Source organism: Quercus suber, unplaced genomic scaffold, assembly GCF_002906115.3.
Source record: "Quercus suber isolate HL8 unplaced genomic scaffold, Cork oak 2.0 scaffold_48, whole genome shotgun sequence".
Classification (NCBI taxonomy): Eukaryota; Viridiplantae; Streptophyta; class Magnoliopsida; order Fagales; family Fagaceae; genus Quercus; species Quercus suber.
Genome location: NW_027069513.1, coordinates 287,448 through 302,243, shown reverse-complemented (window position 1 = coordinate 302,243; position 14,796 = coordinate 287,448). Strand labels below are relative to the sequence as shown.

The window sequence follows — 14,796 nt, the reverse complement described above, 5'->3', positions numbered from 1 at the left end:
TGGTGTATATCCAAAAGGGATCTAACTATGTTGTTTAGGATATTGAATATAGTGTTATATGTGATTTATAGAGTAGCGACGGTTGTAGTAATTAAAAATTGGTTTTTCATTGTCTTTTAAGTTAATAAAAACCTTACATATTCTTTTTTTTTTTTTTTTTAAAAGCTTTACATATTTTTTAACGTGAATCTTTACATATACCTTAATAAGTAAACCTTATACATTTCATTTTTTTAGATGCATAAAAAAAGACATCTATTCCATTATAATAGTGGCTAATTAGTTTTTCATGTTCTCATTTATAACGTTTCTTACTATTATCATATTTTACTGGCTTTTGATTTTCATAATAGAGGCATTAAATGAGAGTTAAATTCTTAGAACCTTTCATTAGATTTTAAAAGTCATGGTGTGTGAAGAATATAAGCATTTAAGGAATTTTTTTTTTTATATTTTATTATTTATAAATAATGTTAAATGAAATATGAAAAAAAAAGATTCTGAAAATTTTCATCTTTATTTCTTATATATTCTATTATTACTGAAGAACGTTTTCCTTTTAGTTTTGATAATAAATATGATTTTCTATATTAGAGTTTGATTAGTTTCAAGTTTAAATTTTGTATGATTTTATTTAATTTTTTATTATATGATTTAATTAAGTGAATTTAACGATTTATTTATTTGCATTGTAAAGTTCATAATAACATTCGTAAGGTCATCTTTAATTAATTGTTTACTCCTTTAGCCGTCGGTCTCTCTTTGTTTTCCAATTAACAGTTACTAATTAATTTATTTAATTGACGTTTGATTTCTTTTACTAATCTCTTTCTCTCCCTCTTTGTTAACATCCTAATGTTTTCCCAAATTTGATGATAATTCTAATGTACTAAATATGCATATTGTTTGGTTTGATATTATTATTATTATTATTATTATTATTATTATTATAAATTTAGTGTTTCTAAAATAGCATGTGTTTTGTATTCTCTTTTTCTATTAATGCATTGTAACGTTTTATGGGAATACTTTATAAGAAAATTGTTTATTCTTTTCTTTTCTTTTCTTTTTTTAATTGAGTGTTTCTAAATTGATATTTGTTTTGTATTTCATTTTTCCATTGATGCATTGTAACATTTCATGGGAAGACTTTATAAGAACAATTTTTATTTATTGAATAAAATATTATACGTTTAATTTTTAAAAAATGAGACAAAATATAAATAATTATGATATAGAGGATGTTGTTAAATTTAAATGTTGAATAAAATAAGACGAGAATAAAATAATAAAAATGAAATGTATAGCAATAAACACCATATTATTTTTGTTATGCTATGTAATAAAATAATATTATATTTCTATATACTATCTTATAATGAATTAATATAACATTTAACAACCAATGAGAATAAAAAAGATAACAACATAAAATATAAAACTAAATCGTATCAAGCTGGATTACCTATCAATTCCAATTTTGGCAAACTAACTAACTTCTAGTACTCTAAAACTGATTTTTGTGATGCATTTGGTGAAGCTTTCAATACTGCATCAGTATGTTTTGATGGTCAACCTGTTACACTAAATTTTTTTTAAAAAAAAAAAAATATATATATATATATATAGAGAGAGAGAGAGAGAGAGAGAGAGAGAGAGAGAGAGAGAGAGAGAGGGGCTTTTGTGTGTGGAAAAATAGAAATTATGCATGGAATAAGAGGGAGAATGACAATTTTATAGCATGAGGATAAGAATAAGAAGAGTCAAAAATAAAAGAAGATAAAAAGATAGAATAATATTAATATTGAGAGTAGTGGGGATATGAAAAGTTGAACTAGAATGAGAAAGGTTGAAGAAAGTTAAGATAAAGTGTAGTGGGGATATGAAAAGTTAAAATGAAATTGAAAATTTAATAATAAATAAGAATAATTAAAAAGAAGATAAATTAAATATGATATTTTGATTGTAATATAATAGAGTTTTTAATTCACTTTAAATGTTAAAAAATTATATAAAAAAAGGGGAAAAAAATTGATAATGACATGGCTGCTGACGTGGCTCAATGGGAGCGTAGCAACATTAAATACTACGCTTCAGCTTTTAGTAATATATAGATATAGATGAGGGAGAAGCTGAATATGTTGTCAGTGTCTATATGTACCTGCGTTTACTTGGGTACCCAGCAAATAAGATATCCATCTTGACAACTTACAATGGCCAGAAACTTTTGATCCGTGATGTTATCAATAGAAGATGTGTTCCATATGACTTCATTGATCCACCCAGCAAGGTAAATTACTAAGCGTACCCCCTTTTACATTATAATTAGCAAGCATATCAACAGTTAAATTGTGGGTCAGGATGTGTAAATTTTACATTTTTCAGGATGAGCATGTGCTCTACCAAGAGCAGAGGCCTGGTTGGACTCTTCTAATTAATGGTTTCACTTTTTTAATATCCTGTGTGCATGTTAAACATGATTAACTACCCTAGCCATCCTTGTGTGAGGTTTTATTTTATTGTCATTGTTGCCTGTTTAGATGTTATTCTTCTAAAATATTAGTAGGACCGTGCTATGTTATCATATTAATATGTTACTGTTTTCACTAATGTTTGTGTATAGGTTACAACTGTTGATAAGTTTCAAGGTCAGCAAATGATTTTATATTGCTGACTCTTGTGCGTACTCGCTTTGTTGGTCACCTTCGTGATGTTAGAAGATTGGTTGTTGCCATGTCTCGTGCCCGACTTGGTTTGTATGTGTTTTGTCGCCGATCTCTGTTTGAACAATGCTATGAACTGCAGCCTACATTTCAACTTCTGCTTCAAGACCTGATCGCCTTGCCCTCAATCTAAATGAGATCACATCATATACAGAACGACATGTTGAAGACACTAGACCTATCCATCTTGTCAGTGGTGTTGAGGAGATGATTAGCATTTTTAACTGGAGGTATCAGGGATGTATGGCTTTCTTTTTCGGGTTTTAAATTTCTGTCCTCATTAGTGCATGATTGGTGCATCGATTTGGAAAGAAGTTTTGACTTTAGGTTATGCAGAAATGCTTTTAATTCCTTAAATTTGTATCACACTTGAATGTAATCTATATCCTCATCCACGCAGGATGATGGCTAAATCTGTTAACCTAGATCTTTTTCTTAACTTTGATTGTTTTGGTTACCTGTAATTGCACAATTGGCTGAATTCTGAAGTTGAGACTTGTAATTTTCTTGATGTCAGGAATGATACATGAGTCATCAATTTGATCATTATATGACCTACTCGGGACAAAATGATCAACAAAATTCAACAACTTTGTTCAATGCCATGGACACCAATACACCTTCTGTGCAACATGAAAGCAGCATGGAAGAGGATACTAGGATAGATGGGGATGTTCTGCCTTCAAGTCATTCAAATGGGGAAGTAGATAAGGAAGCTAGTAAAAATGATGAAAATGATAGGCAACCTGAAAGCAATTCAAGTGAGGAAAATATGACGGAGCAGTGTAGTTAATAGTGCTTCTCACAGGAGTCCTCTTCTTTTGCTAATTTTAAATGATCTGGAGGTTCAGTTTTATGTCAATCACAATCATGGCAACCGGCCAATGCCTTTCCTAAAACTGAGGTATTAAACTAATAACTGCAGAGACTAGGTCTCAAGTCCTTCATTGGTGTTTAGGTGAAAAACTTGGAACTCAAAAATAGGCCTGGAAGTTGTGAGACTAAACTACTGAAGAGCAAGCACGTCATGTGGCAGAAAGAAAAGATGCATGTTGCATATCAAAATATGTTTCAGCTGTACAGTGCCAAATTTGTTGAACATTTTTATATCCTGAGATAGGAAATTATATATTCCTGCTGTCTATACCAAATACTAATTTGTAAGTAAAGCATCATGCAATTTTGGGCTTAGCTAATGTTGTTGCTAATTTAATCCAACTATGACTATGCTTTTTTTCTTATTACTAATGGTGGAAAATGTTATCATTGTACACTCATTTTGTACTGTTTGTGCGCGCGTGCATGTAAAAAAGTTTGAGATTTTAATGGGGGTTTAGATGATGAAATTAGATGGCTTTGTATTTAAAAATACTCACACTTGGTTTTTATTATTATTATTACTAGCCGCGAACGCGCGCATCGCGCGTGATAATTATTTTTATGGTAGTTTTATTAAAAAAAAATTACAATTTAAACTAATCTAATAATGAGTAATGTATTTTGTAATTATATTTTTATTTATTATAAGAACAATCATAAATGTAATATAGGATCAATCCAAAACACCAAAAAAACATAAACTAAAAAAAATTAATAAAACTTAACAATGATTAATGGAACCAATATTATGATAAAATTTTGTTTTTGATAATCTATTAAGGTTATTTTCTTTGTAGAAATTATAATTTCAGCCGCTCAAAACATATTATCGAATAAACAATTATTAGCAAAATCTAAGAATTAAATTTCTATACATGCATTGTTATAAAATAATAATTATTAAAATGAAATTACAAAAGTTAAAATTTGTCACCTATCCGATTATTTTTGTTTGGCTAATCTTTGCTCTTCTTTCGTTTGGCTAACCTTTGCTTTTCTTTATATATATGACATTATAAAGTACTTCTAGTACAACTATTAAGAGTACTTTGTCCACCACAAAAGATTAGAAAATAAACAAAAATTAGTAAAGTCTCATAGTTTAATATCTAAATTGAGCACTATAAAAAATCATGCTATGTAACAGAATAAATACCAAATTATCCAAATCATGTTATGTAATAGAATAATATTATATTTTTATATGCTATATTTAATTCTTTAGAACGCAATAGGATAACATTTAACATTCAAAGAGAATAAAAAATAAATAAAAAAACAACAACAATTTAAAAAACTAAACTAAATCACAATTTAAAAAACTAAACTAAATCGCATTAACCCAAAATAGAGTTTTAAAGAATATAAAAAATTATCAACCTAAAGTAAAGATGCAAGAAAAATAAAAAATAAAAATCCACCAAAAAATTTAGAGAGAGAGAGAGGGAGAGAGAGGGAACTTATTTTTTTGTGAGGAAAAACTATGCATAGAATAGAAGAGATAGTGACAAATTTATAGTAAGAATGTGTGAATAAGAAGAGACAAAAATAAAGGAAGATGAAGGGAAAGAGGAAGAATGATATTAATGTAGAGGGTAGTAAAGAGATGAAAAGGTAAAGGAGGGAGAAAGATTGAACAAGTAGTGGGGAGATAAAATGGTAAGAAAGAGAGAAAGGTTGGAGAAGTGTAAATAAGTAGTGGAAGTAAATAAATAAGTAGTGGGCTGCATTTATAGAGCTGAAAATTGTAAAAATCATTTTAAAATTGCAGGAAAATTATATTTTAAAAAAGAAAAGAAAAAAAAGAATGACGTAGCAGCTGATGTGGTGCAACGTGAGAGCAGCAGTATTAAACGCTACGCTTCAGCTTTTAGTAATATATAGATATAGATTATTATTATTTTTTTGGTCTAATCACACCCTCTATACTTTTAGGTTGATTTAATCTCATCTCTTTTAGCTATATCTTTGTATCAAACTACTAATGAAAGTGTCACGTAGTATTCAATTGGTTTACTAATTAACGAATACATGACATTTGAGATATTTTTGCACCGTTGCCTTTATATTTAAATCACTTTAAGAAAAATGTAAAATATAGAATAGTTCTTTAATTTATTTTAGAATTAAAATGTATTTTTCCAGTCTAGGTTCACTTATTGGCATCCTCATAGGTTTATAATTCAAATAGATGTTTTGTGAAATACTTCTTGTTCATCTTATTTATTTTCTTTCTTTTTTCCCCGGATAACCCAGGAGCATTCGGCCTCCTTTAAACACCTTCTATCCCCATGTCTGTGATAGTACATGTTCATGGTGTTTTAGAATAAGATAGGTGTTGGGTTTTGTTAGGAATATGAAATAATTGTTGTAACAATTGTTGTAATCCTTTTAGTTAGTTAGTTAGTTAGTTGAGATTAGGATGAGTTAGTTAGGATTTGAGCACATGTAGCTCATTTAACACATGGTTTAATTCATAGGGCACATGTTGAATTAATTAGCCAATTATCTTAAGCCATGTGGGCCAATGAGATTAGAGCTAGTCTCCTATAAATATATGATTGTAAATCAATATGAGATATCAATGAAGAATAAACCAATTTGTTAGTGCATTAGTGCATATATCTCTCTCTCTCTCTCTTAATCTCTCTATTTCTCTATGGAGGGTGACTACCTCGAATTAAGTCAATTTCCCTACAATCCCCATCCATTCCCCTATAATTCCCATCAATCCCCATTAGGAACCACCGGGTTCCTAACAAATGGTATCAGAGCCGTTGATCTTGAGATGAGCAATTATGATGAAAGAAAACTTTTGAAAAAAATACAAGAATTGTTGAACAAAGCCATAGAAGAATCCAAGGATATTTCAAAGAAAATGGAGGCATTGGCTGAATCTAACATGGCCATGAATAAAGAACTTTCAAGAGTGCATGCGAATCTTGAAGAAGAGTTACAACGTCTTGAAGGAACAAGTGAAAAGTTGCAGGTTGTTGAATCAACAAAATCTGCCCTTGACAGTGAAGATGCAAATGACAGTGACGATGTGGCTGATCTTGAAGAGTTTCAACTTCTTGGTGCAATGGAAGCTGGAGTACAAATGATAGAGACCGAAGAAGAGTCGGGGAAAAATAAACTTGCTGAGATTAACCCAGGCCTTCTTGCCAAGGTCACATGCATCTCCATCAACAAGTCTATATTGCAGAAGTATGCTAGTGAAGATGTGTCACTTGGTTCACGGTTTACTGGTCTTGAAGTTGAGCATATTGATGAACATATCTTAATTCAGGTGGGTTTCAGCAGAGAAGTAGTTCCGAAGGATTATCCTGGGCTCTTTAAGATATGGGACCTGATGCTATTAAGTGGGGCTAAGGTTGATCTTGGATTGGGCTATGGTGACCAAGTCTCTCTCTTACGGGGCAATCACCAAGGCAGGAATCTTGATAGTCCATTGGTTTCGATCATATGGAATTTCGTCTCTGAATTACGATTTGAAAGTGTAGAAGAAATCGCATTTCCTTCTTGGTTTGAAAACTTCTTTCATACGTGGCTACTTCTTTGTGGCAAGCCCAAGTTAATGTACCAAGAAGGGCTCTTGGCTACAATCTGGAAAGCCGCCACCTATGACTCTCCTTCTGAAGCCCTTACAATGACATTTGGTGTCCTAAATGCACAAGGACATGTTCAAGTTCTTGGTGGCAACAGTGGAAAGTGCCAAGGCTCCAATGCTAGCATTGCTTTTCCATGTAATGGAATGTATCTTGCCAATGATGGAAGTATTGGTTTCCTTAGGCTGGAACACATGGAAAGGCATCAAGAATTGTCTTTAGAAACAATGTTATTCACAGCATTATCAACTCAAGGAAAGCAAAAGTGGCAATGCAATGAAACTTTTATAGAATTAACGCGGCAATATTATTACTGTGAATCTACATGTGCAGTTAGTGCTACCGTTCACATTGGTCATTGCTACAACTCATTGTTTAATGCGAAGGACAACACTGAAACACAATGTAGATTTTCAATGAGTGCTGGTATTAAGACTGCTAGCTTTTCAGATTATGCTACTCTATTTTGGGCTGTGGTTGAATGCTTGGAAATATTTGATGAGTTCGACGGTCAAGATGCTTTGGCGTATTGGATTAGCGGTCGGTTTCCTCTCATGAAGGTGTCACTCAATAACAACACCTTGTGGGCAAGGTGTTTTCAAGGGGAGAGAAATGTTAGGAATATGAAATAATTGTTGTAACAATTGTTGTAATCCTTTTAGTTAGTTAGTTAGTTAGTTGAGATTAGGATGAGTTAGTTAGGATTTGAGCACATGTAGCTCATTTAACACATGGTTTAATTCATAGGGCACATGTTGAATTAATTAGCCAATTATCTTAAGCCATGTGGGCCAATGAGATTAGAGCTAGTCTCCTATAAATATATGATTGTAAATCAATATGAGATATCAATGAATGGGGATTGATGGGAATTATAGGGGAATGGATGGGGATTGTAGGGAAATTGACTTAATTCGAGGTAGTCACCCTCCATAGAGAAATAGAGAGATTAAGAGAGAGAGAGAGAGAGATATATGCACTAATGCACTAACAAATTGGTTTATTCTTCATTGATATCTCATATTGATTTACAATCATATATTTATAGGAGACTAGCTCTAATCTCATTGGCCCACATGGCTTAAGATAATTGGCTAATTAATTCAACATGTGCCCTATGAATTAAACCATGTGTTAAATGAGCTACATGTGCTCAAATCCTAACTAACTCATCCTAATCTCAACTAACTAACTAACTAACTAAAAGGATTACAACAATTGTTACAACAATTATTTCATATTCCTAACAGGTTTACACTTCACACCTTATTAAAGTCTCACATCAAATACGAACGACAAGAAGAAAATGTTAATATAATATAATTAGTTCTAAATTCATATGCTGGAGCCCACACAAGTGTGCTTGAATCTCTTCACACTTAATGTTCTTAGCTATATAAAAGCTTACAAATACAAATTGTCACATCCATAATGTTCTTAAGCATGAAAATGACCATTTATTTACAAATTTTATAAAATCTAGGTGCTAAGGGCCCAGTCTCTCCATTGCTCTTCATTGTATAATTGTACACAGAAAAGAGTTTGAAAAGATGTTTGATAGAGGTCCAAAGCTTACACCATGAGACATAAATCTTTGAATGTCTATAAACAAATAAATCAATTGAATGAACCTAACAATCACAGAGCACCTTCTGGTTGGAGAAAACATATTAGTAATTACTGTTACTAAAATCAAGAATTGCCTTGATTTTTCAAGGAACAAGAGCTGGGCAATCTTGGGTCAACAGCCAGCTTTTCCTGTCTAGTTCAGGAACCATTGTCTCAGCATAAGACTATAAAATTCTTGATGGGAAAAAGCGAGTTGGACGCTTCCTACTGGTGACTGAAAGCAACCTTGGCAAGAGGAGTGACTTGCTGAGCCTATAAGCTGATTGTAGTTAGGAAGAGGAAAAACAAAAGTAGCAACATGTCATCTGGCAAGGACTTCAAATCTTCACGACCACCGCCATTTCCAAAATCTCGAAGAGTCTTTATGAGCCCATATTGATCCGCAGGTAGTGTGTTCGATTCTTAGAAGCCCCCATCCACCCGTTGGCAGTGTTTGCTGCATCTGATGATGTTAATTGAATTTAAACTAAGCATATGAAATGTAAAATAATTCATTCCTAAGTTGAAAATAAGAAGTCATACATTATATCACCCCCTACCCTCACTTTAATAAAATAAGAAAAATGGTACATTTTCTGAAATGCATTGATAAATTCACTTTGGATGATGGATATTTACATTCAAATGCAATGAAAATCAATAATTTTTTATACTGTGTTGTAAGTATCAGATGGAATATAACTCAGCATTATCAAGCACCAAAATTTGCCAAGATTGGTTTGTAAAATTGAAGAAGAAATTCATTTAACAAACAAAGGATTTGTTTAGAAATGTTTTTCTAATTTTAAAATAATGATAAATCAGAGCACTGGTTTGAAACAAATGAGCTAGCCCCTATTTTGTTCAGGATCTGTTTGGTATGGATTTTTTCATTCCATGACTTGCAAGCTCACATGGTTCTCATTAGAACTCCTGCTTCACTTTTTTAGAATTCAACATCAGAATTGCACTTGTATATGCTTCTATTTGAAAATTAAAGGATTTTTACCTAGGACTAATCAGAAGAAGCATATAGGCAGATCTGTCCACAGCCAAATAAGGGCATTTGTTGGTGGTGAGCAGAGAAAGCCAGGACATTGGCCTTGTTCATGTGCTGCACAAAATAAAATATTAGGACTAGTGATGGTAAGGAAATGTTTTAGTGAGTACTACCAAAAAGTTAAGTTGATGCCTATGATTTCTTAATCTTTTTGAAAAAATATACAAAAAGAAAAAAGGAAAAAGATTCAAAGGATTTGAAACTTGGAAATGTATAAATGAAGGGTTAGTCTAGTGGAAACTAGGATGGAGTACTTGGTGAGATTTGGAATGCTACCGCCACCAATACTCTTTCGATGATATGATAAGTTTCTCCTGAATTTCCCAAGCTCCTCTTGTCAAGCATATGGCAAGGTTTAGAAAATACAATTTGAATTCAAGGATTAAGTGCAAAAGGAACAAAATTATTATCTTAAAACATTTGCTTGACATTTCACAAAGAAATAATGAAGTTGAAGAAATTTCAAGATCCTGGCTCATACTTGATTTTTTCCTGAAGGAAATTATTTCCTTTTAATCAAATTTCAATGCTGACAATGAGGACCACCAGTGGTTATTTTTTCCATTGCTCTCAGGGCCAACCTCCAGGCACTAGTAACAGTAGAAGGTTAGGAAACTTGAGAATAAATCTTGAAAACAAAAAATAAATAAATAAGCAGTAGTAAACCATTTTTAGAATCTTGAAGAAAGAGGTTTAATGCTTACCAAAAGTGCTGGTTGCCGAGGAAGTTTTAGTTGGTTGGCTGAAGTCACCCTGGATTTTGAAAGCAAGGTAATAATTTTCATATCACAAGCTTGAATCTCATAGGGCTATTTATGGCATAGCATATCTGGAAGCACGAAAGAAATACAAGTCAGATGGAAAACTAGGTAAAATTGTGCAGAAGCCTTGAAAATAAATTAAAATATTAAAGAACGGAAAAAGTTTAATAGCAAAAATGCTGGTAGCAAGCTGAGAAAGTGACAACATTGACCAAAACAAAAAAAAAAGATTATTGATTCGTGCAATTTCCTAATTAAATCATTGTATTTAAACTAAGTTTTGTGAGAGTGTCAATTGATTTGGGATAGACATTAGCAATCTTAGGCAACACTTCCCTAGGGTCTGTCTGCCAAAATCATCATTGCAAAGGACAGTTTTAGAATATAAGTTTTACATATCATACCTATAAACAAATGAACTTTCTGCATAAATGCAACAATCAGTCATTTTTCCTAATTATCTAATAGAGCACACATAATAAAGCAGAAGAATTGCTGACCACTTCCTATTTGTATGACTTGTTCTTGTTTCAGCCTTCAGGTGGTGACATGAGAGATACCTACTCATGTCAGTTAAGTTTGATATATCCAATATAATGAAGGAAGGAATCTGGAAAGCCTTCTGATTCGTCATAATTACATCATTTAAATTTGACTATCCAATATTGAAGGTACTAAATCACTTTGAGAACTAGATGGTTTTAGTGGAACATTTATGTACCTGACTTTAATATTTAAATGATGCCATGTGAATGAAGAAAACGGTGAATTGAGGACACGTTGTACACTTTTCAGCCATATGATCACTTCATCATCAATTAATATTCTGAAAAAATAGGCATTTTTTGCTCCAATCTTTGCCCTTCTTCTAATGGAACTACTCCTTCAACAAAGGACAAACCCTAAAAAGTGCTTGATCTCAAGGCAGAATCAACTTATGACACTGTTCTTCAGCCAGTCCTTCATCAAGTAGTAACACTTTTTCAGACATATTTATCAAAAAGTAAACTTATATATGTGTGTGTGTGTATAATGAACGGAACAAACCTAACTGTACAACAACGACTTAGTCATCTATATGTCTGCAAGGGATGTGATCAATCTTTGTGTCACCTTTTTCCTTCTGTTTGGTAGTATCATTTCACCATCAAAGGAAATACAACAAATTAATTCAATAAATGAATAATTTGATGCGCACAGGTACAAGGAAAAGAATTAGTGGATAAGCTGAATACTGGAGTGCGAATATTCGGAAGACATCCAAGTAAAATCACATGGAAGATGATAAAGTTCTCGAGGTGTAATGAACTCACAATCACACTTGATATCCTATAAATTGCCTCAAAGGATATCTTTTCTTTCAAATCTAGGAGCTGGAATTGGAACTATGAGGCACCATTCTCTACATTATTCTTCATTACAACACAGTACATAGGGCAGTTCAAACTTTAAAAAAACAGAACATTGCAGGACGGACAAACATTTGCAGCTCATTGAAAAGTAACTTTAGCTCTTCAAAAATTTTTGATTGAAGAGATGCATTTGGTAGGTCTATTATCATTCTATTCATCAATGGATGATTGAAAGCACAAATGTCCCTTATAAATATTGTCAGAGGCTTAAACTTTGCAGAGTTGACAAAGACTTCAAAAGCATTTATGATGATAGGTTCAAATTTATACCAACAACATGATAGAAGTTCAAAGTTATACCAACAACACCAAATCAGTTGAACAAACCTAACAATCACAGAGCCATCTATAGACTTTGATCTGTCATGGAACAAGCATCTCAGCAATCCTGGCCACCTTTCCCCTCTACCCTGGCACCATTGTCACACAATAGGGCATTTATAATTCTGGTAGTAATGTAGCTCCAACAGGTGAGGACAGCAAGAGCAGTCTTATGCTGAACCTTTTGAGCTCTTTCAAGTTAGGAAGAAAAAAAGAACCAAATGCAGCAACCTATCCTCCGGAGGGGACGTCACATCTTCCCGTCTTGGATCAATTCCAAAGAGAAAGCCTGAGTAAGTCCCTCTCCACACTTGATCAGTGTGATTCAGCAGCTGTTAGAAGGTAAAGAAACGGCACTAGCTATCAACTGCCACATAGTTTACTTGAGATTAAACAGAATGCCAAACTGGCCAAGTCAAATCCCAATATTTCTTAAAATACTCTAAACTTATAAAACAAATGTATTATTTATCAAATACATATGCTGGAAAAATTGCATTACCTCAAAAGTATTTGTCTTGCACTTCAAAACTGCACAGTAGAAATGCAGTGAAAGTATAATGAGGCAAGTGCAGCTCCAGCAAGAATGAGAGTAAATGATTCTTTAATTAAGAAAAGGATGAGATTTCACAGTGACTTGAAAACATATCAGCGATTTAGAAATTTATATACAATGCAAAAGGACCAGCAGCTAGTAGTGGCATAAATTGACAGCGGATGTGTGAGGCACATGTTATTTACAAGTAAATGTGACCCTGCAAAACAAAAGGAAATGAATGAGCATGTTGAAAATCACCTAGTTCAAAAAATATATGTCAACTGTAGCATAATCTTGGGATCCAGAGTCTCTGGTTGACAAACATCTAACAGCATCTCTTACATAGGTGTACCAAAAATATTTACTACTAGAAAGCTTTATTTTTTAGTAAATGTGGAAAAATAACGATATTATGGCTACAGTTGAAGAGATCTAGCCGCCATTTCCAAATAACGACTTAGTCATCTTTATTTAGATAAAATATTTACTACTTGTTATTTACAAGTAAATGTGGTTATAAATATTTACTACTCGTAAGCTATACTTTCTAGATGCCGTGAAGTTTTTATATAAATTAATTTTCTTAAAAAAAACTAAAACGTCTAATACTAAAGTTGTGGTATCAAGATCATGATATACGGTCTGTAGAGCATAGGATAAGGCATTTATAACCATAAATGACATACCTTGAACAAATTATTATAAAACCAATTAATTTTTTTATTTACTACTATACATTATCCCTTTGTTATTTTATCCTCTAAAACTTTAATCTAATAATTTGAAGGAACAATTTTTTATAATTTTTTTTCTCAATTCAATAAACAGATTGATTGGTAGTTTGCATTTTGTTGATTGTTAAAAAAATGCTTTTAACTTTGAAAATGAATGTGTTGATCAACAAATACATATGCTGGAAATTTAGCATTACCTTAGCTTAAACATTCCCACAAATGTCTTTGTCTTGTATTTCAGAAGTCCAGAGTAGAAATGTAGAGAATGTATAATGAGGCAAGAGCATCTCCGGCAAGAATGAGAGTAGAGGATGAGCTTTTATAGTGCCTTGAAAACTAATCAGATATTTTGGAGGTTTTTTTGTTTTTTTTTTGTTTTTTTTTTTGGGAGAATTGACATTTAGGAATTCATACACAATGCAGAAGGATCAGCAGCTAGCAGTGGCATGAAATTGACAGCGGGTGTGTAAGACACTTAATATTTACACACTGCAAAAGAAAAGGCAATGAAATGAGCATATATAACAATGTTGAAAATCACCTAGTTCAAATATGTCAACTGTAGCATGATCTAATGCTTCCTTTATATATGTATATAGTTCTGTATGTTGGGGAGTTTTTCTGTAATTTACAATTAAATAACACACTAAAACTAAAACTAAACCTGTGGTTTATGATATATGGTCTATAGAGCTTATGATTAAGTGTTTATAAACATACTTCCAGGCTTTTAATGAAATATTCACCTATATATTAATTTAAAAAGAAAAGATACTTTAAAGCTTGGCATTAAAAAGTTAGATGAAATAAAATGATTTTGGTGAAAAAGATTGAAACTTTTCACTGTAGCTTGATGGGAATTAACGAAAATGAGAATTAGTACCTGGGCAGAAGCGTTCTTCGACTCATATCGGATACAACGATGCCTTTGTACTTATGGATATTCTGGGAATGTGGGCAATCTTGACCCGGCCCTCCCCTTTCTCCTCTCCATACCGTTCTTTCAACAAAAGGCAATTACAAATATCTAGCTCACAAAGAGAGGGAGGCAAAACTTCTTCTAGTAAGCAGTCAAGACCATAGCAGTTCCAAATCTTAAAGTGTTTAAGAGAGGTGAGGTGTTGAAATCCCTTACCGTTGAGTGATTTTAGA

At 32.4% G+C, this 14,796-nt stretch overlaps 1 long non-coding RNA gene, 1 other non-coding gene and 1 pseudogene across 10 annotated transcripts; 1 reads left to right on the top strand and 2 right to left on the bottom strand.

Moving 5' to 3' along the window:
* The window catches only part of LOC136066830 (uncharacterized), a 4,132-nt pseudogene extending 1,017 nt beyond the window's left edge, over window positions 1-3,115 (top strand).
* A 5,440-nt stretch (window positions 3,116-8,555) lies between these two features.
* LOC111990949 (uncharacterized) lies at window positions 8,556-12,451 on the bottom strand. Of its 8 annotated transcripts, none has more exons than XR_010628301.1 (6): window positions 12,379-12,401; window positions 11,361-11,599; window positions 10,583-10,707; window positions 10,360-10,459; window positions 9,828-9,932; window positions 8,556-9,281 (listed from the first exon to the last, which is right to left on the bottom strand). It is a non-coding gene; the product is annotated as an uncharacterized LOC111990949 (transcript). The 8 variants fall into 8 exon arrangements; XR_010628305.1 differs by lacking the exon at window positions 12,379-12,401 and adding an exon at window positions 11,687-11,760 and having other exon boundaries at window positions 10,360-10,506; XR_010628302.1 differs by lacking the exon at window positions 12,379-12,401 and adding an exon at window positions 11,687-11,760 and having other exon boundaries at window positions 10,360-10,468.
* Window positions 12,452-12,504: 53 nt separating this feature from the next.
* Window positions 12,505-14,795, bottom strand: LOC136061486 (uncharacterized). 2 transcript variants are annotated; one of them, XR_010628298.1, is made up of 4 exons: window positions 14,528-14,795; window positions 13,842-14,133; window positions 12,875-13,127; window positions 12,505-12,739 (listed from the first exon to the last, which is right to left on the bottom strand). It is a non-coding gene; the product is annotated as an uncharacterized LOC136061486 (long non-coding RNA). The 2 variants fall into 2 exon arrangements; XR_010628297.1 differs by having other exon boundaries at window positions 12,505-12,704.
* Window position 14,796: the final 1 nt, after the last annotated feature.